The 27,212-nt window shown below is 42.7% G+C and overlaps 1 long non-coding RNA gene across 1 annotated transcript; it reads right to left on the reverse strand.

The window, feature by feature from the left end:
• Positions 1-273: 273 nt before the first annotated feature.
• Positions 274-15,996, reverse strand: LOC308475488. Its single transcript, XR_013985256.1, has 3 exons — positions 15,615-15,996; positions 11,590-11,619; positions 274-582 (listed from the first exon to the last, which is right to left on the reverse strand). It is a non-coding gene; the product is annotated as an uncharacterized lncRNA (long non-coding RNA).
• Between the last annotated feature and the right edge of the window lie 11,216 nt (positions 15,997-27,212).

Genomic DNA, 27,212 nt, shown 5'->3' on the forward strand with positions numbered 1-27,212 from the left:
GAATAAACATTCACAAACTTTTTATTGATAATAATCAGCTAAATAGTTTGAGGATCTATACAACTTTGTAACATGCAGAAAACAGCATTCTGAGAGAAACCAAAGACTGGAACTGAGGGAAGTCGGGGGGTGGGTGGGTTTTGTGGGAGGGGGGGAGGGAGGAAAAATGGGGGGAAAAACAAGGATGATATGTTTTTGGATTATATGTCTTGTTACAATTTTGAATAAAAAAAAAAGCAAAGAAAAATCAGCTCTGTGCCTGACCAAAAGGAAGCCGCTTGTCGTGGTCCTCGTGGAACCTAATGCAGGTTTTCTGCTCTGCATTGAGCAAATGTTGGTGGTTGCATTCTTGACTGCTTGAAACGTTAAGCATTGCCTGAGATTCCTCCAGGGTGCGATTTCCAAGACGGAAGGCAGTCAGGTGCTGCTGTGACCTTATACACAGATATAAAACACCTGATCTTCCTGCTCTCATCTCCAGGGCTGCCTTCATTCTTTACAGAGAGTTAGAATGATTTAAACCACCTGCCTTGCTTCCTCTTCCTCGATCTATTCCCGCATCCCATTCCAGGTTTCTTTTCCCTGTTTGGAAAGAAATTGTAAATAAACAAAAGCTCCGCTTGCTTCAGAGATATATTGCGAGCTGCACCTGCCTCTTTCATGTTGCAGAGGAACAGTTCCGGTGCTTCACTTGCCATTTGCAATACGAACATAGAAACCTGCCTCATGCTGAATCAGAGCATTGGTCCATCTAGCTGAGCCTTATTTTCATCGACCCTTGGTGGCTCTCCAGGGATTGAGGCCGGGAGACTATCCCAGCCCTACCTTGGAGATGCTGGAATTTTAAGGAGTAAAGTCGAGAACTGCTTTCTTGGAAGGAAAGGTGAGAACTGAGAATTTAATAAACAAAAGTTGCCATGTAGTGTGCGAAGGGAAAGGTTAGCTTTAGAATTAATTTCATTTCCCTCTTACAGCAAAGCCCCCAGATTAAAATTGCTTGGTAAAGCAAACAACCAAAATTTATGCCCTTAGACGGCGGATCTGCCTATTAAAATTTGCCCTCGCTAATTAAAACCAGCCTGCGCCGATCAGTCAGGTAAAGCTTTCGTTGATTAATGAACTGGTTTTGGGTACTACAAGAACCACAGAATTGTTATTCGAAAGAGTAAAACCATCACCTTAAATGAAGAGCGGTGGTGGTAGAGACGCAAACTGTAGAGTTGTGTACTGTAATTCACAGATTCATTGCCCATAGTCATCTGCACTACCCAAAATGAAAAACCTGTCTCTCTCTCTGCCCAGGGAGTATATAAAGTTGATGCAGAGAGATCCCTGCCACGCTCAATGATTTAGAGCATCATTTGCACAGGAGCAGCCTACACAGCCGTCGGATACAGGATGCTTCAGAGCCGTAAACTCTGCTTTATAGGGAAGGGACTTGTATTCCCAGTTTGCTTTGATTTATGCACAAATAACTGGGACTTTATGCAAAAAAAAAAAACCCAACCCCACCAACAACTGTTCATAGCTGTCAACTTTTCCCTTTTCTTGCGAGGAATCCTATTCGGAATAAGGGAATTTCCCTTAAAAAAAGGGAAATGTTGACAGCTATGCAACCGTTGATGAGAAAGCAGGAAGTGGTGGCAGGAAGAACTTAACCTCCACACATGACTGAGTTTCCTGGGTTCGTGATACAGAATGGCATCACTGCGACTTCGCTACCATTCCTAATTCACAACATCTGGAGATTTGCCAATCGGAAAACAGCACGAACTGCTCCAGCAAGAAGGAAGTTGATGCTCCTGAGGCCACCAGAGCAGGATGCATCTGCAATCTTGCGGAGAGTCTGAACTGAGGTGAGACCGTGGCTGCAAGAACTTAGGAAAGCAAGAAGCTGAATCTCAGCTTCTTTCAAAGTAGGATGTTCTTCCACAGGGGAAATAGCTCACTTAAAGCCAGTGTGGTGTAGTGGTTAAGAGCGGTCGTCTCGTAATCTGGGGAACCGGGTTCACGTCTCCGCTCCTCCACATGCATCTGCTGGGTGACCTTGGGCTAGTCACACTCACCTCACAGAGTGTTTGTTGTGGGGGAGGAAGGGAAAGGAGAATGTTAGCTGCTTTGAGACTCCTTCGGGTAGTGATAAAGTGGGATATCAAATCCAAACTCTTCTTCTTCTTAAAACAGGGAGGTGAAGACAAAGCAGATTTTCTCATTGGGTTGCTTTACGTAAAGGAGTAACTGCTGGAGTTGAGCCGATGCTGGCCTTTGGGCTTTGCAGTTTTCTCTGCAGGCTGCAAAGCTGCTCCACTTTTGGACAGCGCTTTGGAGAAGGGTACAATGTCCGTCCACAGTCTTGTCACGCTATGAGTGAAAGCCAGACCATGTTTAATTTCTGCAGCCCTGGACTAACAGGAAGTAGACCAAAGGGTGAGTACATAACGTTATCAGGAAGCAAGTGATGAGCAGCCAGCACCTGAAACAGGTGTGTGTCTAAGACATCAGGACGGCCATTGTAGGAAACAGGAAATTGGACTAGATATGCTTTTGGTCTGGTGCAGCAGATATGAAAGTATCAAGGTGGTTCTGGGCTGGTGTGGCTTGGAGTACACTTATGCATCAGGAGCCAGTGTAAGGCACAGAGAGAACAAAGGTACTGTTATTATTATTTATGATACCTGCAATGGGGCGGGGCTGTGGCCCTTCAGATGTCAGGGAGTTGAGGTACAACTCCCATTGTCCCTGATCACTGGGCAAGTTGCCTGGGGCTGATGGAAGGCAGAGTTCAGCAAGATTTGGCCACAGGTTCCCCATCCCCATTAATGCACACAGCATGTCACTGAGTTGCATAGGCAAAGTAAATGGGGGCTTTTGCCTTCAGGGAGCTTTCGTTCACAGGCAGAACTGAGAAAAATAACAGAGGGCAAGAAAGGCAAGGATGTGCACCAATGCAGTGACGTGCTTAACACAAGACTGCAGATAAGGTCAGACCAATCTGTCAATTTGGGTTTCTCCCCTTCCTAGTCATACGTTTGGTTCTCCACAGTTCCGTAACAGTTTGCATCTAAATAAATGAATAAGTAAAGGCTCGTGAAAATTTGCCAGCATTTTAGTACGTGTTTTGCCTAATTCAGTGGTACCTTGGGTTACATACACTTCAGGTTACATACACTTTAGGTTACAGACTCTGCTAACCCAGAAATAGTACCTCAGATTAAGAACTTTGCTTCAGGATGAGAACAGAAATCGCGCGGAGGTGGCGCGGTGGCAGCGGGAGGCCCCATTAGCTAAAGTGGTGTTTCAGGTTAAGAACAGACCTCCAGAACGAATTAAGTTTTTAACCCAAGGTACCACTGTATCCATATTCTTTTGTATTCGCTTTTGCAGAATATGCAACATTTTGCAAGGAATAAAATGCATTTCTGTATGTCTCTCTCTCTCTCTCACACACTCACACACACACACACACACACACAACACACACCCCTCACACACTTTCCCCCTTTATTAACATTTTTATTCACCACATTTGGTTGGAAAACTACATTGCAAAAGTTGGAGTAGTGTCCATTTCAAAGCAGAGCTGAATTTCAGCTTGCATCTTGTTTTGGGAAGTGTGAATTGGATAGGTTCACATTGAAATGTGGACTAAACTGAATTTCTTCTGCATTCCTAGTTAAAGTTAGGGAGGAACAGCTAAGCCTTCTTTGGGAGGAAGGATGGGATATATATTCAATTAATAGTAGTAGTAGTAGTAGTAATAATAATAATAATAATAATAATAATAATAATATTTTGCTAAGGGATTTGAAGGTAGCCTTGCTTGGGCATCCTGGAGGTAGGGGCCAGGCAGTAAGGGAGGATGGACAGAGATGTTTAAGGAAGCAGCAGACTTTTGATTGGCTGATAGAGGTGGAATGTTACCTGGTGAAGGCTGTAGGAAAGCTCTGTGCTAGAGACTGCATTGTAAAGAGCACTTTTACACAATTATTAAGATTGTAGTGGAGTTGCGCCAATTGACAAACCGGCCCATTATCCCTTGGAACATAAAGGAAAAGCTTTTCTCTTCCTGCTGATGTTTTCTGGGAGGCCTCTGAGCTTCAAAGGAAAGGAGGAAGTAAATAAATGAAAATACTCAAACTGCTGACAAACACACAATTGAGTGAATTCCCACTCACCCCCACTGCCCTATCTTTTAGATACTGCTTGAAACTCTAGAAGAAATAGATTTGAAAGAGATAGAGAGAAGGGAAAGTTGATTTTCAAGTTGTTTGTGCCTCTTAATGCAAAATAGGTCAGGTATTTCAATACCAACTTCTCTGCACTTATTTCAAAATACAAAGCATTTAATGACACTTGAAATGTACACTTACCTGTACATAATCCGCTCTCCCTAAGGGAATGGATATGAACAGCACTGTTTAGTTCTGACACCCTACTTTTGTAGCACCCTGCTTGTGGTTAACGCTTAGCTGGAATGAAATATTCAACGCAGCAATAGAGAAATTAAAATAATAATTTATTTGTCAGACAAATAAATGAGAGACACAGTGGTATATGGTTACCAAAGCTCTGCCCACTCCAGCCCTGATGGCCATCACTTATATTTCCTCAGCCCAGCCCCCTTGCTCCTCCTTTGGCTGCCTCTGTCCAATCAGCCTGGTTGAAATTCCTATTGGCTGTTTGCTAGAACCAATCATAAAAGATACACCCATTTCCTATTACCTTTTATGGGAGACAAAGAGCTATATTTCCTTCTATCCATAAATGGCAGACAAGTAGCCATATATCTTACATTTGCCTCGACAAGGCACCTTAATTACCAGATCATCTTTGCCCTATTACCCCTTCACTCCAAAACAGATGGCTAAAACAGATGGCTCATGGTTTTAATTTTTATCTTAAACAGAGATCTTGGGTTCACCTTCTCACACACCATCAATGAAATAAGAATCTAACATTTCTTACTTTCTAAATCCTTTGCATAATTACATTTAAGCCAATATATTTCATACATTAACATATATAGCTTTTTAGAAGGAAAGGAACTTAGTAAAAACAGTTTCCAAAAGCAACCCCTTAAATTTACACCCCCCTTTCAAGCCAGCTGCTGTTCCTATTAGCTCTTGCCATTTAACCTTATGAAAATATGGCTCAAGTCTAATGGGAGGCACCTAGTATTTTCTGTTAAACAATAAATCTCACTATTTACCAACTCTTAATTGTGTTTTTGCAGCTTGATTGTATTCTGTAATTTGTATGGTCAGTATGACCTTTTGCTCCCAGCCTGTAATTTCCTTTTACAACTTTAAGGTACTGCTATGGATCAGGGGGCCCCTTGATCAAGAAGATAAACAGCTGCCAGAGTACTCAGCCAGCTGCTTTATGTCTGGCATGAAACATACAAACATTTGCAAATATATTTTTTAAGCTCATTTTAAAATACAAGCCTTGATCAGATGCCTCATTTTAAGCATGCATGGTAGCTACAAAAGAATCCTAAAGCATCACAATAGATTTTATGAGCTGTCTTGTACCCAACTTTGCTCAGGGTACAAGTCAGTCCTCAGGGAATGTGCAGGCGACCTTGGAGCGGACAGCTCACGGAAGAACCCCGACCAAACCTAAGAGGAGGCGTGTAGTGGTGATAGGGGATTCCCTACTGAGGGGAACAGAAGCAGTGATCTGTGGGCCTGACAAGATGTCTCGGGAAGTGTGCTGTCTCCCTGGGGCTAAGATCCAAGATGTAACTGAACGACTGCAAGGAATCATAAAACCCACTGACAAATACCCCTTCCTCTTGGTTCATGTGGGAACCAATGACACTGCAAGCAATAGCCTCCAGAAGATCAAAAGAGACTACGAGGCTCTGGGCAGGAAATTGAAGCAATTAAATGCACAAATTGTGATCTCATCTGTCCTCCCAGTTGAACGACGTGGCCCAGGGAGAGAGGGGAAAATAGTGGAAGTGAACAGCTGGCTTCGCAAATGGTGTAAACAGGAACGGTTTGGATTCTTAGATCATGGACTGCAGTTTCTTGAAGATGGACTTCTGGCAAGCGATGGGCTGCACCTCACAACGGTTGGGAGAAATGTTTTTGCCAAAAATCTCAGAAACCTCATCAGGAGGGCTTTAAACTGACTAATGTGGGGGAGGGAGACAGTGCTCCTGAAGGTAGGAGTCTATCAATTGATGAAGATGATCATCCAAATGTCATAGACCAAATGGAGCAAACAGCACACAGACCTAGTGGTGGGAGGAAGAAATCCTTAAATAAGAGTCACGGGGGAATGATTAATGGACTTCAATGTCTGTACACTAATGCGCAAAGCATGGGAAATAAACAAGATGAGCTTGAGCTCTTGGTACAGCAAACTAAATATGACATAATAGGCATCACTGAAACCTGGTGGGATAAGTCCCACGATTGGAATGTAATAATGGGGGGATACAATCTATTTCAGAGAAACAGACCAGACAAGAAAGGAGGAGGAGTGGCGTTATATGTCAGGGATGTGTATACGTGTGAAGAGATCCAAGATTTAGAACCTCAAAGCCAAAGTGAGAGCATTTGGGTCAAAATTAAGGGAGAGAAGAATAACAGTGACCTCATTGTGGGAGTTTACTATAGATCCCCAAGCCAAACGGAGGACATAGATGATGCCTTCCTGGAACAGATGGCCAAGCATGCAAAAGGAAGGGAGATAGTAGTAATGGGGGACTTCAATTACCCGGATATTTGTTGGATGTCAAACTCAGCCAAGAGCATAAGGTCCAACAGATTCCTCACTGGCCTTGCAGACAACTTCATTGTCCAGAAAGTGGGAGAAGCAACAAGAGGAACAGCCATTTTAGATCTGGTCCTAACCAATGTTGATGACCTGGTTAGTGGGGTAGAAGTGGAAGGATCATTAGGCGCGAGTGATCATGCTCTTCTGAAGTTTACTATACAGCGGAAAGGAGCAGACAAGCATACTAGGACTCAATTTCTTGACTTTAAGAAAGCTGACTTCATAAAACTTAGGGAAGTGCTGGGTGAGATCCCATGGACAGTAATACTAAAAGGAAAGGGAGTTCATGATGGCTGGGAGTTTGTTAAGAGGGAGATACTAAAAGCACAACGTCAGGCAATACCAATGAGACAGAAACATGGAAGGTGCCTAAAGAAGCCAGGGTGGCTATCTAAAGAACTTTTAACTGAGTTAAGATTAAAAAAGGATGTGTACAAAAAATGGAAAAGGGGGGAAACCACCAAAGAGGAATTCAAACAAATAGCCAGCACGTGTAGACACAAAGTCAGAAAAGCTAAAGCACAGAATGAACTCAGGCTTGCTAGAGAGGTTAAAAGCAACAAAAAAGGCTTTTATGGGTATGTCCGTAGCAAAAGGAAGAACAAAGAAACAGTGGGGTCACTCAGAGGAGAAGATGGTGAAATGCAAACAGGGGACACAGAAAGAGCTGAACTCCTCAATGCCTTCTTTGCCTCAGTCTTCTCCGATAAAGAAAACAATGCCCGACCTGAAGAATTTGGAGCAAATGATTCAGCAAAGGAAACACAGCCCAGAATAACTAAGGAGATAGTACAAGAATACTTGGCTAGTTTAGATGTATTCAAGTCTCCAGGGCCAGATGAACTGCATCCAAGAGTATTAAAAGAACTGGCAGATGTGATCTCAGAACCACTGGCAGTCATCTTTGAGAATTCCTGGAGAACAGGCGAAGTCCCGGCAGACTGGAGGAGGGCAAATGTTGTCCCTATTTTCAAAAAGGGGAAAAGAGAGGACCCAAATAATTACCGCCCAGTCAGTCTGACATCAATACCAGGGAAGATTCTGGAGCAGATCATTAAGCAAACAGTCTGTGAGCACCTAGAAAGGAATGCTGTGATCACCAATAGTCAGCATGGATTTCTGAAAAATAAGTCATGTCAGACTAACCTGATCTCGTTTTTTGACAGAATTACAAGCCTGGTAGATGAAGGGAACGCAGTGGATGTAGCCTACCTTGATTTCAGCAAGGCATTTGACAGGGTGCCTCATGATATTCTTGTAAAGAAGCTGGTAAAATGCGGTCTTGACTATGCTACCACTCAGTGGATTTGTAACTGGCTGACTGACCGAACCCAAAGGGTGCTCATCAATGGTTCCTCTTCATCCTGGAGAAGAGTGACTAGTGGGGTGCCACAGGGTTCTGTCTTGGGCCCGGTCTTATTCAACATCTTTATCAACGACTTGGATGATGGACTCAAGGGCATCCTGATCAAATTTGCAGATGACACCAAATTGGGAGGGGTGGCTAACACCCCAGAGGACAGGATCACACTTCAAAACGACCTTGACAGATTAGAGAACTGGGCCAAAACAAACAAGATGAATTTTAACAGGGAGAAATGTAAAGTATTGCACTTGGGCAAAAAAAATGAGAGGCACAAATACAAGATGGGGGACACCTGGCTTGAGAGCAGTACATGTGAAAAGGCTCTAGGAGTCTTGTTTGACCACAAACTTGACATGAGCCAACAGTGTGACGCGGCAGCTAAAAAAGCCAATGCAATTCTGGGCTGCATCAATAGGAGTATAGCATCTAGATCAAGGGAAGTAATAGTGCCACTGTATTCTGCTCTGGTCAGACCTCACCTGGAGTACTGTGTCCAGTTCTGGGCACCACAGTTCAAGAAGGACATTGACAAACTGGAACGTGTCCAGAGGAGGGCAACCAAAATGGTCAAAGGCCTGGAAACGATGCCTTATGAGGAACGGCTAAGAGAGCTGGGCATGTTTAGCCTGGAGAAGAGGAGGTTAAGGGGTGATATGATAGCCATGTTCAAATATATAAAAGGATGTCACATAGAGGAGGGAGAAAGGTTGTTTTCTGCTGCTCCAGAGAAGCGGACACGGAGCAATGGATCCAAACTACAAGAAAGAAGATTCCACCTAAACATTAGGAAGAACTTCCTGACAGTAAGAGCTGTTCGACAGTGGAATTTGCTGCCAAGGAGTGTGGTGGAGTCTCCTTCTTTGGAGGTCTTTAAGCAGAGGCTTGACAACCATATGTCAGGAGTGCTCTGATGGTGTTTCCTGCTTGGCAGGGGGTTGGACTCGATGGCCCTTGTGGTCTCTTCCAACTCTATGATTCTATGATTCTATGATTCTAGGAATCCTAAGCAACCAAAACATGAATGCTGTTTTGAATTCAGCAGTTAAAATCTGTGCAGTTTTGAGCTTTTTTAGGCAAATTCGCCGAAAACAAAGAAGTTTTTGAGCTATTTCTAACAAAAATCACTAAAATTGACACTGCCGACATAGGTTGCTATACGCCCGGATTTTCCTGGAGATTTTTGTGATTTCTGTCCGGATACTGCTGTATTCCGGATATGTCTGGGAAATTCTGGACGTATGGCAATCCTATGCCACCACCTGGATTCAAAATGGCATCCAATTGTATCTAAACATAGATAGAAACCTGATCTTAAAAGTACATCTTCTTTACCCAACTGCCAAAAAAAGATTTTGGTTAGTCGGTTTTGCTCTTGCTGTAAGTAGAAATCGTTCTCAAGGGAAAGAAATATCTTCTGCAAATTTTTGCCTGGCTCTGCACTTCATTAGCTGAAACAATAGAAAGGGGATGAGCAAGGAAGAATGTTTTTACTCCTCACTAGAGATGGGGGAGAAACTTACCTAAATTAATGTTTGATGTTTTATTATGTTTTTATATGTGTTGGAAGCCACCCAGAGTGGCTGGGGCAACCCAGCCAGATGGGCGGAGTATAAATAATAAAAATATTGTTGTTGCTGCTGCTGCTGTTGTTAATTTGCATTCGCAAAAACCAAAACATAGCCCCTGTTCAAGATTTGTCCTTCCCGAAATGTTGCAGTGCAGTTCTGCAGCCAGCCAGTGTGTAAGTTGGGTAAACCATGCATTAAATGCATCTATTAGTGAAAATAGCATATGCAAATCGATTTTGCACAATTAAGCATGGTTAGCAAAACTTGTACAGTGGTACCTCGGGTTAAGAACTTAATTCGTTCCGGAGGTCCGTTCTTAGCCTGAAACTGTTCTTAACCTGAAGCACCACTTTAGCTAATGGGGCCTCCCGCTGCCGCTGCACCGCCGCTGCACGATTTCTGTTCTCATCCTGAAGCAAAGTTCTTAACCTGAAGCACTATTTCTGGGTTAGCGGAGTGTGTAACCTGAAGCGTCTGTAACCTGAAGTGTATGTAACCCGAGGTACCACTGCACTAAAATGCTGGCAAATTTTCACTCGGAAATGTGGAGAACTGAATTTAAAACAGGAAAAATTAAAAATTGGGAGAAAACAGAATCAACAGATTCATCCACCTCCCTGCTTCCACCACTCCAGTTTTTAAAGCATTCACACCTGTTTGGTAGGACTTGTGCTTAAACGCCGCGCCAAATCGCACAGCCCAGAGCGGGAGGTTTCCGACGGAATGGCAGAAAGCGGCGTAATTTGAAAGATACAAATGTTGTTCTTCTCATCTCTTGGACAAAATAGATGCCCGCAACCTTGAGGGAATGATTAGAGCTAACAATATCCATCACAGCTTCGAGGGGAGCATCCAAGAAGCAAGGTCAAGTCAATGAGGAAAGCAGGCTAGCCCCGCGAAGCTCCTTCTTGATAGATTGCTTAATTATCCGAGTCCCAGGATGATAGAAAACGGCGAGCATTCCTAAGAGATGGCGCTTCGGCGCCAGACTTGAAAATGGCTTAGTCAAGTATGTTGCTGCTTGGGGGGGAAAAATTAAAAGAGCTGATTGAAGTGATGTCTTCAAAACAAAACAAAACAAAAAGCTGAAAGAACCGTCTCTATTTCCTACCTTTATTGACAGGCTGTTAGTGGCATAACAAGATAGAGAGGTCTCTGGGAGCTGGCACAATTGGTAAGTGCCCTGCAGGCCGCGAGGGAAGAGAAAAATGGTTGGTTGCTTCGACAGATGCTCCTCATGAAGACCCAGCAGCTGGAACCGCCTGGTGATATTCATGCCTCTGACAGAGTGACAATCTGGAGCGGGAATCTCCAGTGGATGCAGAACAGTGTCAGGGAAGGATGCCACACACAGGCACATTTGCCATTTAATCAGCTCGACCCGATTGCCAATTAACGTCTGAGGGATTTCAAGAGCCAGGGAAAAAGAAAAGAAAAGAAAAGAAAAGAAAAGAAAAGAAAAGAAAAGGGAGGGATGGGAGGTTAATTTTTTGCATAACCTTAGTTTGTGCCCTTCCGTGACAAACCCACTGGTCCATTAGGGCAGACAGGGCATTGCCCCATCAAGCTCGGTCCACCTGTGGTGTAGTGGTTAGAGTGTCGGACTAGGTCCTGAGAGACCAGGGTTCAAATCCCCTTGGCCATGAAGCTCATGGGGTGACCATGGGCCATACACCGCCTCTCAGCCTAACTTACCTCATGAGTATGGAGTGCTGGCATGTTTTTTTGTGTGTGTGCTGACCATGACAGTGATTTTGTTCTTGCACCCACAATACAGGGGCTTTGTTTTGCTTTGGGTTGTTTTGTTTTTTGTTTTACTAAAAGGAAGCACAGGTTATTGTAAAGTTATAGCTTTACTTTACTTACCTCTATCCACAATGGCATTTGTTTCCATTCCTAGGACAAAAAGGAAACTATTAATGGGGTTTCCTGTCTACATTCAATTTTGAACACTGTCAATATCTTTTGTCATGACGTAAAGGTAAAGGGACCCCTGACCATTAGGTCCAGTCGTGGCCGACTCTGGGGTTGCGGCGCTCATCTCGCTTTATTGGCCGAGGGAGCCGGAGTACAGATTCCGGGTCATGTGGCCAGCATGACTAAGCCGCTTCTGGCGAACCAGAGCAGCGCACAGAAACGCCGTTTACCTTCCCACTGGAGTGGTACCTATTTATCTACTTGCACTTTGACATGCTATCGAACTGCTAGGTGGGCAGGAGCAGGGACCGAGCAACGGGAGCTCACCCCGTCACGGGGATTCAAACCGCCGACCTTCTGATCGGCAAGTACTAGGCTCTGTGGTTTAACCCACAGCACCATACAGACTTAATTTCCTTGAATGGAAACACTGAGTGTGTTGGGGAGGATATTGGTTTTGAGGCGGGGGAGGAGATGGTTTGCATGCTGTTTAATGGTAGAAAGGCAGTAGGAGGCCTTGGCCGTTGACAAAAATAATTGGAAATGGATTGGCGCATTGTAATCCCTACAGCCTCTTCCATGGCAAGCGCTTCCTGTGAAATGATTTTGGCTATACTGTGTCCTATCTTTATACTTTATGCCAGGTGCTTTGAAATTATTGGGCCAGCAGAAACATCTGGAAAATTGAGAAGGTACTGTGGGCCACCCATCACAAAATGGCCGTCACAAAATGGCTGCCGTGAAGGGTGTAAGAGAGGCTGAAGCAGTGCAAAGAGGAACTGAGCAAAAAGAACAAACCATCTCTTGTGCATTGTGGATTTTTGAGGGGATGTTTACTAAGATCTTTTGCAGATGCCCTTTGTGGTATTGGCAGGCACGTTGACTACTTCAATTTGCTGTATAGTACAGACCACATTTGTTTCATGATGGCGAGGGGAATGGGAAAGTTTGGACCAGCACTGCTGAAAAACCTTGCTACATAAATATTCACATCTGGATAAAACTGAAAAGAAATGGGAAAGAGTGATTATAAATAACACAGCTGCCAGGAGGAGACTTGGGAGAAAGGCAGCACTGCTAATTCTCTATTTTCCAATTCGAATCACATTCTTAACACAACTCTTTCCACCCTGATCATCTGTTGGTTAAGCATGTCTCATTCAATTACTGAAAAGTACACAGCGGTTTCACAGACTTAAAGACACAGAGCCAGTATTATTTCAAAATGCAGCTTATCATTGCTTCTTACTGACATATCATTTCTGATTTTCAAGAATCCCAAATGTAATTTGAAATGTTTACAACCCTGTGGTTATTTCAGCTCCCCTCTAATCGATCTGAAGTACATTTACAGGCCTGCACTAATTGCATTAATGACTATTTGTTCTAATTGCATGAAATGCAAACAGTAGAAAATCATTGGCAAAAAAGGCCTTCCAGAGAGAAGGGGGACGGGGAAGGGACAACACCTCCCAAAGAAATGAAGTAAAATTCTGATTTAGGACAGAAATAGATAATTATTACAAAAGGTGTTCTACTCAGAGCAGGGATATCAGGAGGTAGCAATTTCTTTCCTGTCCAGGGTTTGTTGTAATCAGCACTGTTTCCATTTTGATACACGTCGGTTTCTGCTGAAACCTTTGTTATTTTGTTATTTGTCTTGCTATTTGCTACGGCTGAAACTTGTGTAATTAATTTCAATGCTTTTCAATGGAAGGGAAAAGGCAAAAACAACACAATAGGTAACACAATAATTTATGTAACATTTGTGGGCTAAAACAACAATAGCAACAAATGCTGCTCATATTTGCTTCTATGATATCCATTCCTGACCTCTGATGAATTGAGGGAATTTCCACTCCCATTTTCATTTCTGATGGAATTCCCTGACACCCCCAATCCCATTGAAATTAAAGAACCTAAATTATTCTTGTCCATTTATCTCAGGGGGTCTACTTTGAGTGTGACGAATGTTGGGTAAAGCTGAGGATATTTGCATCTGGAAGGGAATCTTAAGGATCTGCTGCCCCAGTAGATCCTGCCACCTGAGGCGGTCACCTCACATGGGTGACCTCATGGGTGGACCGGCCCTGTTTTTGGACTTCCACATACACCTCCTCACCTCACCACCTGATAATCTTGTAGTAGCCACATCTGCCTTACAAGCAGAAGATCCCAGGTAGGGCTGGAAATGTCCCCTGCTTGAACCTGTGGAGAGCCATTTATTTTATTTTAAAACTCTATACCACCCTTCATCTGAAGAACGCAAAAATACATAACTTGGACAACACTGAGCAAAATGGACCAATGGTCTGACTCAGTATAGGGCATCTTCCTATGCTCCTAATACATCAGAGGTGAAGACTAGATCTATTGGGGTTAAATTACAGGGGAACAGATTTCAGTTGTTAAGTAACAGGCAGCTAAATCTGTCTCCCCAAATATCCACCCTTCCTTTGACTCACACACAACACATAAACAAGATATAAAATTAATAATAGAATTTTATACTTATTTTATTAGGAGCAACATTAAGATTATTCCAGATCAGTTCCTTTCACTGGCATTACTCAAAGACTCATACCCTTTTAGAATTGGGCCAGAAAACATGGTTTCTGTAAACCACAAAAGAACCAAGAACTCCAGAAACCTTCATTTCTGCACAAAATTCAATTGGGAGTGGGTGGGGGAACTTTGCAGGAAACCTCCGTCAATTTATATATTTAGACTCAGACCTCCTTACAGCTTTCCTTTCCCATTTCTCTGTGCTTTGGTAAGGCTGAAATTTAAATTAAACAACTGAAGCAAACTCCACAGAGCTTCAATAGATACACTCCATGTGCAAAACTCAGAGGTAAGTGTTTCAAATTTTAAGTCAATTGCTTTAAAAGCCTCATAAGGCATAAGCAGCTGAAAACAGGTAATTTGCTTTGAATCGGAGCATAACATATTGCTGTTAAAACACATCTATTGCTTGAATGTAAATGACTAAGTATTGTTACATTGTAGTTATATTCAGCAGGTATTGCTGCTGAATATTTCAGGCCATAGTTACAACATAGAGAGCACAATATGTTGTAACTATTGAAAGGTCTTGCATTTGATTTGAATATTTCAGGCCAGAATGTGCTAGATTCTAAAAACGTTGTGCTCTTAATACTTGTTTGTCCAACATGCAGTCCAAACAGGAAACAATATAGAGTTCTAGAACTTAACTGAGGCTCTGTCTGCACTGTACATTTAAAGCAGTGTTCTGTTTCTTGAAACTGTCATGATCCTGGGAACTGCAGTTTGTTAAGGGTGCTGAGAGTTGTTAGGAGATCCCTGTTCCCCTCAGAGAGCTCCAATTCCCAGAGTTCCCTGTTAAACCACAGTGACTGCTGATAAACATCAGGCCACCGCAAAGCTAACCAGGTCCCACTGACTTTTCATAGTGCCCTTACTGTGTAATGAAGAGGAAGATGGTTTTCCCAGGAAACCTGGTCCAGAGTTATTTGGGATTTTGTATGTAAGTAGCAGAACCTAAGAGGGGCGCGGATGGCGCTGTGGGTTAAACCACAGAGCCTAGGACTTGCCGATCAGAAGGTCGGTGGTTCAAATCCCCGCGATGGGGTGAGCTCCCGTTGCTCGGTCCCTGCTCCTACCAACCTAGCAGTTCGAAAGCACATCAAAGTGCAAGTAGATAAATAGGTACCGCTCTGGCGGAAAGGTAAACGGCGTTTCCATGCGCTGCTCTGGTTCACCAGAAGCGGCTTAGTCATGCTGGCCACATGACCCGGCAGCTGTACGCTGGCTCCCTCGGCCAATAAAGCGAGATGAGCACCGCAACCCCAGAGTCGGCCACGTCTAGACCTAATGGTCAGGGGTCCCTTAACCTTTTAGCAGAACCTAAAAATTGCCATGTGGTTGATAGGCAGCCAGTGCAGATTCTTCAACATTGGTATGATGTGTATCTGATAAGGAGCATCACTCACCACCCAGACTCTGGCATTCTGAACCAGGGGCAAGGAAAGTCCCACCGAGAGCACATTGCAGTAGCCCAGATGTGATGTTACTGTTGGACATCAAACCAACAATTCATGTTTTGCCAGATGGGCACATGAAGGGGCTGAGGCTCACAGAGCTTTTCTGTAAAATTTGCTAGAGAGAACTCTGTGAGATCACTTCCTTTGTCTGCCTTGGCAGGAAGCTGTAATGTCTCATACTTCCTTCCTGCTTTGACACGTCTCCCTTTCTTCATCATGCTTCCAAGCTGACCACATGTGCATGCCTGAGATCAGGAACCGTTTTTGAACTTACCTTTTGTACTTTTGTAATTTAGATAGTAGTTATCATTTTGCTTCTGTAATTGCTGCTTCAAGACCTAGATTATGTAAGTAAATAATACTTTTATTTCTTCACAAAACAATGTGTGTGTGTTTGTTGTTTTTAAAGGGGGGGGGAGGGGTAATACCAGGAAAATTCAGTCTGCCTTAAAGCATCCTGGATTATTGTTTCTAGATCTAGAAGGTTAAGTCAACCTTGTCTTAGCTTCTAAATTTAAGCTGCAAACAATCGTACTTTGCTGATCTCACTAGCATGAGCAAGGAAGGATAATACCTAAACAATATATCCTCTCCTAGTGTCTAAATCCATTCCTACACTTACCAACACATGTGTCATGGTGGCAAAGTTATCCCTGTCCAGGAAAGGGCACAGTTGGTGCATTACAGACTTCCAGGTTAGCGCGATCGACTAATGGCGGATTCCCTCCGAGCTCCGGAGGGAATCGGCTCTGCTGGAGACGGGTCTTACCGCGACGGCGACGCGGAGACCCTCAGAAACCGCAGGCGCGGAAGCCTGCGGACTTGGTGACTCGGTGGGCACCTTAAGCGCCCCCTCCGACCCACGAAGAGCCTTTTTAAAGGCTTCGGAGAGGGTACGGAGAGTGGCGTGGTGCTGGGAGTAGACCGCTACTTCAGTGGAGCGAAGCCGTGTGCCATGGTCGGAGAGCGCTGACTTTTTTCCCTAAATTTGGACCTGAAAAGAAACAACCCGTGAGTAGAACGGAATTTGGACTTTAAAATGTTTACCTTTGAATTCGGTACGACCGGGGGATGTGTTAAAGGGAAGCCCGCACCCCCCCCTACAAACGATCTAAAGCAAGAACAGGAGAACTAAGGTGGAGAGTCTACCCTTCTCGGCGCAAGCTAAAGGATATTAATTTCCACGATTTGATAAAAGAAGTTTTGAGCTGGAGTGTGAGAGCGGAACGTTAGAAGTTTTTTTTTTATGTGCAACCCCCCCTCCCGGACCCGGGAGCGTCCTGTGTCTGAGTCTGTTGAAGAGCAATAAGGAGTTTGACAGCTGTCAAAGCTGTCAAACGGGCAGTTTAAAGTTAAAAAGTTTGTTACTTAAGATCTCTCTGGACTAAATGTGTTAATAATTGAATTAAAGTTGTTGGAAACAAAGAAACAAACAACGAGGTAAAGGACTGTTGGAAAAAGACTACTAAGTAACCAGAATCCCTCTAGGGGGAATTCTGAGACATTACAATGGCTGCAGATGGAAAATTACTAGCTGAGATAGAGAGAATGTTTTTCCTCGTGGGAATTTTACAGGAGCAGAGTCTGGCTATGAACAAACAACTCACGACCTTGACTTCTGGAACAAGTAGCTCTGCTGAATGCACTAAGGATTTGAATGAGAAAAAATCTGCAGCTGAATTAGAAGAGATATCTCAAGAATTGGAGGAGAGCAAGCAAGGAATGGAGAAAGCACAGATGGAAAGTACCAACCAGAAGCCTACACCAGTGGACTATAAGGAAGAAGACCCTTGGATTACATGGATTACAAATCTGCGAAAGATGCGAAAGATGAAGGAGGAGGCCCCTGGAGTATTTGAAATACAGGAACTTAAAAGAAAGAAGAAATATGATTGGGGCCTCCACTCTGAATATGAAGGATTGGTGGAACTTTTGCAGCAGCTGTTACCAAGTATTCTTGTGGGAAGAAAACCTGGTTTGATTGGGACAGAACTCCTTCGAGACTTGACGACCAACACAAAGGACTACCAACAAAACCGGCGGAGAGGGACTGAAAGAGACTTGAAGGCCTCGGACGTGAGGAATCCAGGCTAAGAACTGTTATTGTGGACACGTATCAGGGAAGGGATGGAAACCGGGGTTGGGAGGGAGGGGAAAATAGAATTTTAAAAACGTTTATGATTTTTGGGTTTAGCTAATATGATCCATATTTAATATAAAATGGGAAATCGATGGAAGGGAACGTGGGTCCACCTTAGGAAAGAATTTAATTTTTTTTTATAAGAGATGTAATATTAATATGGTAAGGAGGAGAAATAACAACTTGCTGATTTAATTATGGGAATTGGGATGTAGGAGGGGGGGTGGGGGGAAGTCAAGGAACAAGGTTAAGAAAGTAAGGTTTTGAAATTATACATGTTTTTGTCTGTGTCTTTTTTGTGTGTGGGATGTCTTTATAAAATGTGAAAATCCAATAAAAATTTTATAAAAAAAAAAAAAAAAAAGAAAAAAAAAAAAAAAAAAGGACGACTTCCGGAGGCGGCGCGATCGGCAATGGCTGCCCGATCCTTGTAAGGAGAGGGTAGCTCCGCTGAAAACGGGTCGTCCGCTACGGCGAAGCGGAGACCCATTAAGGAAAACTACAGGCGGCAGCAGCCTGTAGTCTTGGGACCCGGCGGGCGCCAGAAGCAGCCCCCAAAACGTTGAAGGGACCCCGTAAGGGGCTCCGGATCGCGGAGGGGGTAGCGGCGCTGTGGGTCGTTGCGCAATCAACGGAGCGAAGCCGCGTTGCTGTTGCCGGTCAGCGCTGACCTTTCTTCCTGCAATCTTCAAATTCAGAAAAGCTGCAACTCGTGAGTAATTTGGACTTTAAGTAATTTGGACTCTAATTTGGACTCGTGAGTAATTTGGACTTTAAGAATTTTTGGAGACCTTTAAAATCTTGAATTTGGCTGAAAGCGGAGTGACGATAAACAGGAAGCCCGTCTTCCGCTAACACTGAACTTGAAAGCAAAGAACAGGAGGAGTGGAGACTAAAAGCGATGCTTTAATCAATTGCTGGCACCTATTTAAAATAGCTAAGGGCAAAGAGATTTTAAGCTGCTTGCTTTTGGACTTATTTGGGAACAAGGATATCTTTCTTCTGTTGAACCAGTGGATTACAAATTAAATAAGAATCCCAGGTGCTGGAGCTGCCTGAGTAATTGAGCATCAGTCTGCAACATTGGATACTTTGAATTTAGACTTTGAAACATTCTGAGCTGGAACTTGTTATTTTGAAACATCTGCAGTCTAAGCACTGTCTGAAATACTGTTTTGCCTTACGTATACTCTGTAAAAATTTAACTTTGTGGAGGTCGTTGGATGTTGAATTAGAGCTATAAATTTGAATTGGACTTGACTTTCTCCCTTAAGACATTTTAAGCTCCCTCTAGAGGATTTTGGACTTACAGCAGTGACTGTGTTTTACTTTCTTTTTCCCGGCCTTCTGTTTGACTGTTGCATCTGGGCTTCTACATTCTCATGGGAACAACTCAGTTTGACCTTGGCTTTTAGATAACTTTGGAATGAGTGGAACAAGGAAAAGGGGAAGAACCAAACAAACAACTTTAACTTTATCTGCAGCCTCACAGCGTAGATCATCTGTGCCTGCTTTGCTTTCCACTTTGCCTCCTGAGACAGAGGCGGCCTCCCTGTCACAGGCAGGGGAGGGAGAAACGGAAGAATTACAATTGGAAGATATGGCCTCAGGAGGGAGGGCTTCTGTTTTAGATAAAATTTTTGAAAAATTGGAGGCTTTGGATAGAAAGGCTGATTTGCAAACGGCTAAAATTGACCAGAATACGGAAAGTCTGAATAGATTAACTGGACAAGTTGCACAGAATGTCCAATCCATTGGAGAGTTGAAGGAGGCTGTAGGTGAAAACCGGAAATTGGCTGAGGATACTAGTCAAAGACTGGGAGAATTGGAGAAAGAAGTTAGACCACTCAGCAAACAAGTTGGAGAACATCAGATTCACTTTTTGATGACAGAGCTGCGGAACAGGGAGGCCAACTTGAGGATACGGTCAATACCAGAAGTAGAAGAAGACAATTTAACTGAGTTTTTGACCAAAGAACTTTCCAAGTTTTGGAAGTTAGAGGAAAAAGATTTTAAAATAGTATCTGCTTTCAGGCTTGGAAGATTTAGGAGGAAAGAGAAGCCCAGAGATTGTTTGATTATATTGAGATCCAAGGAGGAAAGGGATAAGATTTTGGGCCTGCACTACGGGAAGTCACTGGACATCCTGGACAAGAGAATTGAAATTTACAAGGATATCCCTAAACAACTGTTGGACCTTAGATCTGACTACACGGAACTAGCAAGATTGTTGAGGAGCAACTCAATTATCTTCAGGTGGGAGTTTCCTCAAGGATTATCCTTTACTTTCAGAGGGAAAAAGATCAAAATTAGAACATTGGAGGATAGAGACAAGTTTCTGGGAGCACACGGAGAAGATCTTCACAAAGGACTTGGAGTACCAGGGCCCGAACCTTCAGGGGAGCCTGCGCCCTCGGATCCTCAGGGACAGGAGAACAAGGTACCACCCCAGCAAGAATAACCAGATTTATTCAGGATGTCTCTGCAGCTTTTGAGCTGGAATATAAATGGCTGCAACAGTCCGGAGAAAAGGAGAAAAATCTTTCACATTTTAAAAAAAGAACAATTGGATATTATTTGTTTACAAGAAACACATGTGATTAGGCTCCACAGAAAAGTGTTAATAAATAAAAGACTCGGCCAGGAATTTATATCTTCTGACATAGTCAAAAAGAGAGGCGTGGTGATTTATGCAAAAGAGAGCCTTTCACCTAAATTTCTGTTTAAAGATGAAAATGGAAGAATTTTGGCAATAGAAATACAACATCAAGGAGAAAAAATTTTAATATTAGGAATCTATGCCCCAAATGAAGGAAAATCGGATTTTTATAAGAAGTTGCATGAGACTATGCTGGATTATCTGGATTACAACAACATCATCATGATGGGAGACATGAATGGAGTCGTATCAACCAATATGGATAAGTCACAGAATCAAAATGTTACTAAAGAGGGAAGACTGCCAAAGACCTTTTTTGAAATGACTGACAATATGGACTGGATTGATATTTGGAGAGTGAGAAACCCCCTGGGAAGAGAAGGAACATTCTTCTCTGAAGCCCAACTGACTTGGACAAGAATCGACCAAATATGGATAACTAGAAGTCTGGCACCCAAGATTAGAAAGGTGGAAATCTGCCCAAAGACATGCTCCGACCACAACGCACTGAGAATGGATATGACACTGATCCCAACCGGCTCCTTTAGATGGAAGATGAATGATGGCCTGTTTAGAGACCAAGAGATTGTAAAGAAGGCCCAAAAAACTCTAAAGGACTATTTTGAGGTTAATATGAACACCAGGGTGGAAAAAAGAACCATATGGGACGCAAGTAAGGCCGTGATGAGAGGGTTCCTGATACAACAGAACACCATAAAGAAAAGATCACAGAACGAAAGGAAGGACAAAATTTTGGAAAAAATTAAAGAGCTAGAGAAGAAGTTAAGATCTAACCCAAAGTCCTAGCCGATTCTACGAGAAATTAAACTTTATCAAGCACAATATTCTAAATTGATAAACCAGGAAATAGAATGGAAGATTAAAATAATGAAGCAAAAAACTTTTGAATCGGCTAACAAATGTGGAAAACTGCTAGCTTGGCAGTTGAAGAAGAGACAAAAACTAAATACGGTAACAAACCTAGAGATTGAAGGAAGAAGCATTCAGAACCCTGGAGAGATCAGAAAGTGTTTCCAGAAATATTTTAAAAAGTTATATACTCAAGGGCCACAAGATGAAATTGAGATTAAACAATTTTTGGAGAAAAATGGATTAGCAAAGCTGTCAGAAGAAAACAAAACAATTTTGAATGGTAAAATAACACGACAAGAGATTGAGCAGGCCATCCAGAACATGAAACAGGGCAAATCGCCAGGGCCAGATGGGCTGACCTCCATCTACTATAAGACATTGAAAGACTACCTGATACAACCATTGTTGGAGGTCAGCAATGAAATTATGGAGGGGAAGAAGGCGCCGGAATCATGGAAAGAAGCTTTTATCACATTGATACCAAAATCGGAAAGTGAAAAGACACAATTAAAGAACTACCGTCCCATTTCCCTTTTAAATGTGGATTACAAAATATTTGCAGATGTTTTGGCACGTAGATTTAAGAAAGTTTTAAATGAAGTAATTCATAAAGACCAGGCAGGCTTTCTCCCAGGTAGACAAATGTATGCTAATACAAGGAACATCATAGATATATTGGAACTTTTGCAAACAAACATAAATACTAAAGCAGTTTTAATCTTTATAGATGCGGAGAAGGCCTTTGACAACATATCCTGGAAATTCATGAAAGGGAATTTAAAAGAAATGGGAGTGGGACGGGGGTTTGAGAATGGGATTGAGGCAATATACTCAGAACAAAAGGCTAAACTGATAGTTAACAATGTGGTTACAGAAGAGTTCAAAATTGAAAAAGGTACACGACAAGGCTGTCCGATTTCCCCACTATTATTTATCTCGGTTCTGGAAGTGCTCCTGAATATGATTAGAGGGGATCGGCTGGTGGAAGGGATTCAGGTCGGAGTGAAACAATATAAACTTAAAGCGTTTGCAGATGACCTAGTTTTGACATTACAGGAGCCGGAATCTAGTACGAAAAGAGTATTACAACTGATTCAAAACTTTGGTCGAGTGGCGGGATTTAAATTAAATAAACAAAAAACCAAGGTATTGGGGAAAAATTTGACAGATACTGAGTCGGAACGGTTTCAGAGGGAGACAGAGTTAACGGTGGTCAAGAAAGTGAAATACCTAGGGGTAAACATAACAGCAAGAAATCTGAGTTTATTTAAAGATAACTATGAAAAATGTTGGTTAGAAATTAAGAGAGACTTGGATAGTTGGTCAAGATTAAAACTTTCTTTGTTAGGCCGAATAGCTGCCATCAAGATGAATGTATTGCCAAAAATGTTATTTTTGTTTCAGACACTACAGATTGTAGACAAGACAGAGTGTTTCCGGAAGTGGCAGAAGGATATTTCTAAGTTTGTCTGGCAGGGCAAAAAGCCCAGAATTAAGTTTAAGATATTAACAGATGCAAAAGAAAGAGGGGGCTTTGCCCTGCCAGACCTAAAGCTGTATTACGAAGCGGCAGCTTTCTGCTGGCTAAAAGATTGGCTACTTCTTGAAGATACGGATGTATTAGATTTAGAAGGTTTTAATAATGCATTTGGATGGCATGCATATTTATGGTATGATAAGGTTAAGACAAACAAGGCCTTTAAGAACCATATTGTCAGGAAAGCAGTATTTAATGTCTGGATAAGATACAAAGACTTATTGGAGAATAAAACTCCGAGGTGGCTGTCACCCCTAGAGGCTAAGGCCCGAAAAAGAGCCAATATGGAGGCCAATTGGCCAAAATATTGGGAGATATTAGAAAGAGATGGTAACAATTGGAAATTGCAGAGTTTAGAGAAAATGAAAGATAAAGTGCGGGACTGGTTACACTACGCTCAGATCAAAGAAGTATTTAAAAATGACAAAAAGTTAGGATTCCAGGTGGAGAAGTCAAAGCTGGAAACTGAACTGTTAGAACCTAAGACTAAAGTACTTTCAAAGATGTATAATTTGTTGCTGAAATGGAACACACAAGACGAAATGGTCAAATCGGTTATGATAAAATGGGCACAGGATATTGGGCATAATATTATGTTTGAAGACTGGGAAAGGTTATGGACCTCAGGGCTGAACTTCACTGCATGTAATGCTTTGAAGGAAAATGTAATGAAAATGATATATAGATGGTACATGACCCCAGTTAAATTGGCCAAAATATACCATTCGTCTGATAATAAATGTTGGAAATGTAAGGAAAATGAAGGAACCTTTTTTCACCTCTGGTGGACTTGCCCGAGAGTGAAGGCCTTTTGGGAGATGATATATAATGAGTTAAAAAAGGTGTATAGGTACACCTTTACTAAGAAACCGGAGGCCTTCCTCTTGGGCATTGTCGGCCAGAGTGTGTTAAAGAAGGACAGAACATTTTTCATGTATGCAACAACAGCAGCAAGGATACTGATTGCTAAGAACTGGAAAACTCAAAATCTACCTACGTTGGAAGAATGGCAGATGCAGCTGATGGACTATATGCAACTAGCTGAGATGACCGGCAGAATTCGAGACTTGGGAGAAGAGAGGATGGAAGAAGACTGGAAGAAATTCAAGAGTTATCTGCAAAAGTATTGTAATTTGGCCGAATGTTGATTAGGATGTCAGAGTAGAAGTAATTGTCTACCACTAAATAAGATTTAAGTTTAAACTATATGCTAATGATCAAATCCAAGATTACGAACAAAATGATAATTTGTTTGGAAACAATTCTTTAACGATGCAAGTGTGTGCGGGAGGCGTGGGGGAGTCCAAAGTAATGATGAAAAGATGTCAAATAATTAATGTTATTTGTTTAAATATGTTTATGTATTGAAAAATTTGAATAAAAAAAAAATAAAAAAAAAAAAAAAAAAAGGAAAGGGCACAGTTGATGTATGAACTGATGCTGATGATACGCACAATTTGACTCAGATGTTACCTGGGCCTCCATGGATGAAGGATGCTGCAAGAGCACTCCTAAACTGCTTTCTTTCAGAGGGAGTGAAATCCTACAGGCAGGCTTTCCAATTCTTGGACCTGCAAACCACTTACCTACAATCTTTCTGTCTTAACAGGATTCAGTGTCTGTCCACTGACCCTCATCCACTCCACCACTGCATCCAGGCAGTGGCTTGACTTGCGCATGATGCCCCCTGACTCAGATTTAATGGAAAGGTAGATCTGAGTGTCATACTGATGACACCATGCCCCAAACCTCCTGGTGATTGCTCCCAATGGCATCATGTTGATGTGAAATACTATTGAGGCTGACTCGTGCCTTGTGGCACCACACCGCAAAGCTGTCAAGATGCAGAAATGTAGTCCTCCAATGTTATTCTTTGGTACAAGTCATGAGGTAAGACTGGAACCACCCACAGAGATGGTCAAGGAAGATGCCCTCCTCAATGGTGTCAACAGCAGTTGAGACAATGTACAGTGGTACCTCTGGTTGTGAATGGGATCCATTCCGGAGACCCCTTCACAACATGAGCAGAACGCAACCTGCAGCGGTGCGTCTGTGCACACGCGGGTTGCAATTCGCCACTTCTGCGCATGCGCATATCATTTTGCGCATCTGTTCATGCGTGAGCAGCGAAACCCAGAAGTAACCCTTTCTAGTACTTCCAGGTCACCACGGAACGCAACCTGAAAAAATGTATCATGAAGCAAACGTAACATGAGGTATGACTGTATTAATAACCTTGAAATTGGCCGAATTGGGATTGTATCCCAATTCATTCACAATGGGTTATATCCTGGCTTGGTCTTCCACAGACAGAACGGCTCTTTCCATCCACAGAAGGCTTTTTAATCCAGTGGAGGCTCGTAAGTGGCATTTGCTTATTCTTCTTCTCTCTGCCACCTGCAACGTCCCTTTCCCCACTGGAGGTTCTCCAACTCTCTGGAACAGTGTTGGATATTACAATGGGGGCTTCAAGGATACAGGGGAATTAGAGAAAGTCACCTCTGCCCCCGAGCCATTGTGGGACTCTCCCATTTTACCACCACAACCACCTTGTGAGGTATGCTGACAGAGATTGCAACTGTCTGCCCATGAGGCTACTTGACTCGAAACTTAGGGTCAAAGTCCTAGGCTCAGCCCATTACGTGACACAGGCTATTTATAAACTACGGTTTTAATCATTTGTAAAAGTCTTCTGATCCCCTTCAACCTTTTGAAGCTTTTATTTTTTTTTTAAAAAAATAAAATTTAAAAAAATCAAATCCAGCCTGTACTTGTCCATGTTTATTAACTCTGAGTCAATAAGCTATGAAAATCAGAACCAAGTGAAACCCCAAGCTCATAATTTTGATATGTAAAGGTAAAACAGAAAGTGGAATTGAAGCTGTAATGAAATTTTCTGCCTTAATGCATAAAAATGACTTCCCACAGCATGGGGGAATTCCTTTGTCAACTAATAATATCTGTCTTTAGGGCAGATGAATTCATCATTCCCAAGATGATAAGAAACAAAGAAAAGGAATGAAGCTTTTTTTATCATTTTAAAAAATTACATTCCTTAATGGGAAGAATAACTCTTCCTTGAGATGTGAGGAAAGATTCGCTCATTCTGTTCTAGAGCTTATTTACCTGTCTCATCACAAAATTGCCCTCAAAATTCAGTTCAAGGTGTTTGTTTTAACCTTCAGCTCAAGATGTTGGTTTTATTTTTCATTCACATTTATATCCTACATTTCCTCTAAGGATGTGTACGTGATTCTCTTCCTTTCTATTTTATTACCACAACAACCCTGTGAGGTAGGCTAGGCTGGGAGACAGTGATTGGCCTAAGATCCCCCTATGAGTTTCAGAGCTGAGCAGGGATTTGAACTCTGGTCTCCCAGGTCCCACTCCAACACTTTAACCACTACACCACATTTCAAAACCCTAGACCCATGTCACCCTCTGTATGTTGCCGGACTCCAACCCCCATTATCTCTAGCCAGCATAGCCAATGGTGAAAGATGGTCAGAGTTCGAGTCCCACCACAAATGGAAGTTCACCACCCATGTCCTAGACAGTCTAGGCCCATATTACCCGAAGGAACGATTTTTCTTCAGATATTGATATTGTTTGATGAAATTTTGTTCTGAGATTCTCTCCTTTTTAAGGCTCATAACATGGCAACATGAAACAGTTCTTTAAAAATCCTCATACGTCAATCTGACCATTTCATTCAGCCACACTCACACCATACATCCAAAGCACTAGGATATAACTTTAAACAGTCATTGCATCCCCCAGGGAATTCTGGGAGCTGTAGTTTAAGGGTGCCAATAACTGTTAGGAGACTCCTATTCCCAAAGTTCCCTGGGAAGAGGAATTGCCTGTTAAACCACTCAGCTGCCCATGGGAGATGAGGTCTGTCTCTTCCTCCAACTCGTTTGGCTTTGGTAAGTAAAGGGCAACTGAGATCTTGATTTCTGTGACGGGGGCTTTGCAGTCGGATGCACAATAGCCACCTCCCCTCTCCCCTGCTCAGAGGAGAAGAATATGGGTCGCTCCCCTGCAAACTCCCATGCTGCTCAGCTGACAGGTGTGCAACAACCACATTGGGAGGAATGAGACTGAAAAAGGGGGGACAAGGAGTGAGAGGGGCCTTGGAGGACAGACTGGCACAGCTTGAAAAAACCACCTGAAGGCTGATAGAGGTGTTGAGTTCACTGTTGTCCTGGCTTTGGGGCTCTTTTGCAGGTTTGTGGCTTGGCTTTTCTTTTTAAATAAGTAGATTTTAATGTCTTAATTTTACTGTTGCTTCTGCCTGAGACAGCCCATGGTGGCTTGATTTGGCACCATCAAAAA

Source organism: Podarcis pityusensis (assembly GCF_964106645.2).
Source record: "Podarcis pityusensis genome assembly, chromosome: 4".
NCBI classification, from domain to species: domain Eukaryota; kingdom Metazoa; phylum Chordata; class Lepidosauria; order Squamata; family Lacertidae; genus Podarcis; species Podarcis pityusensis.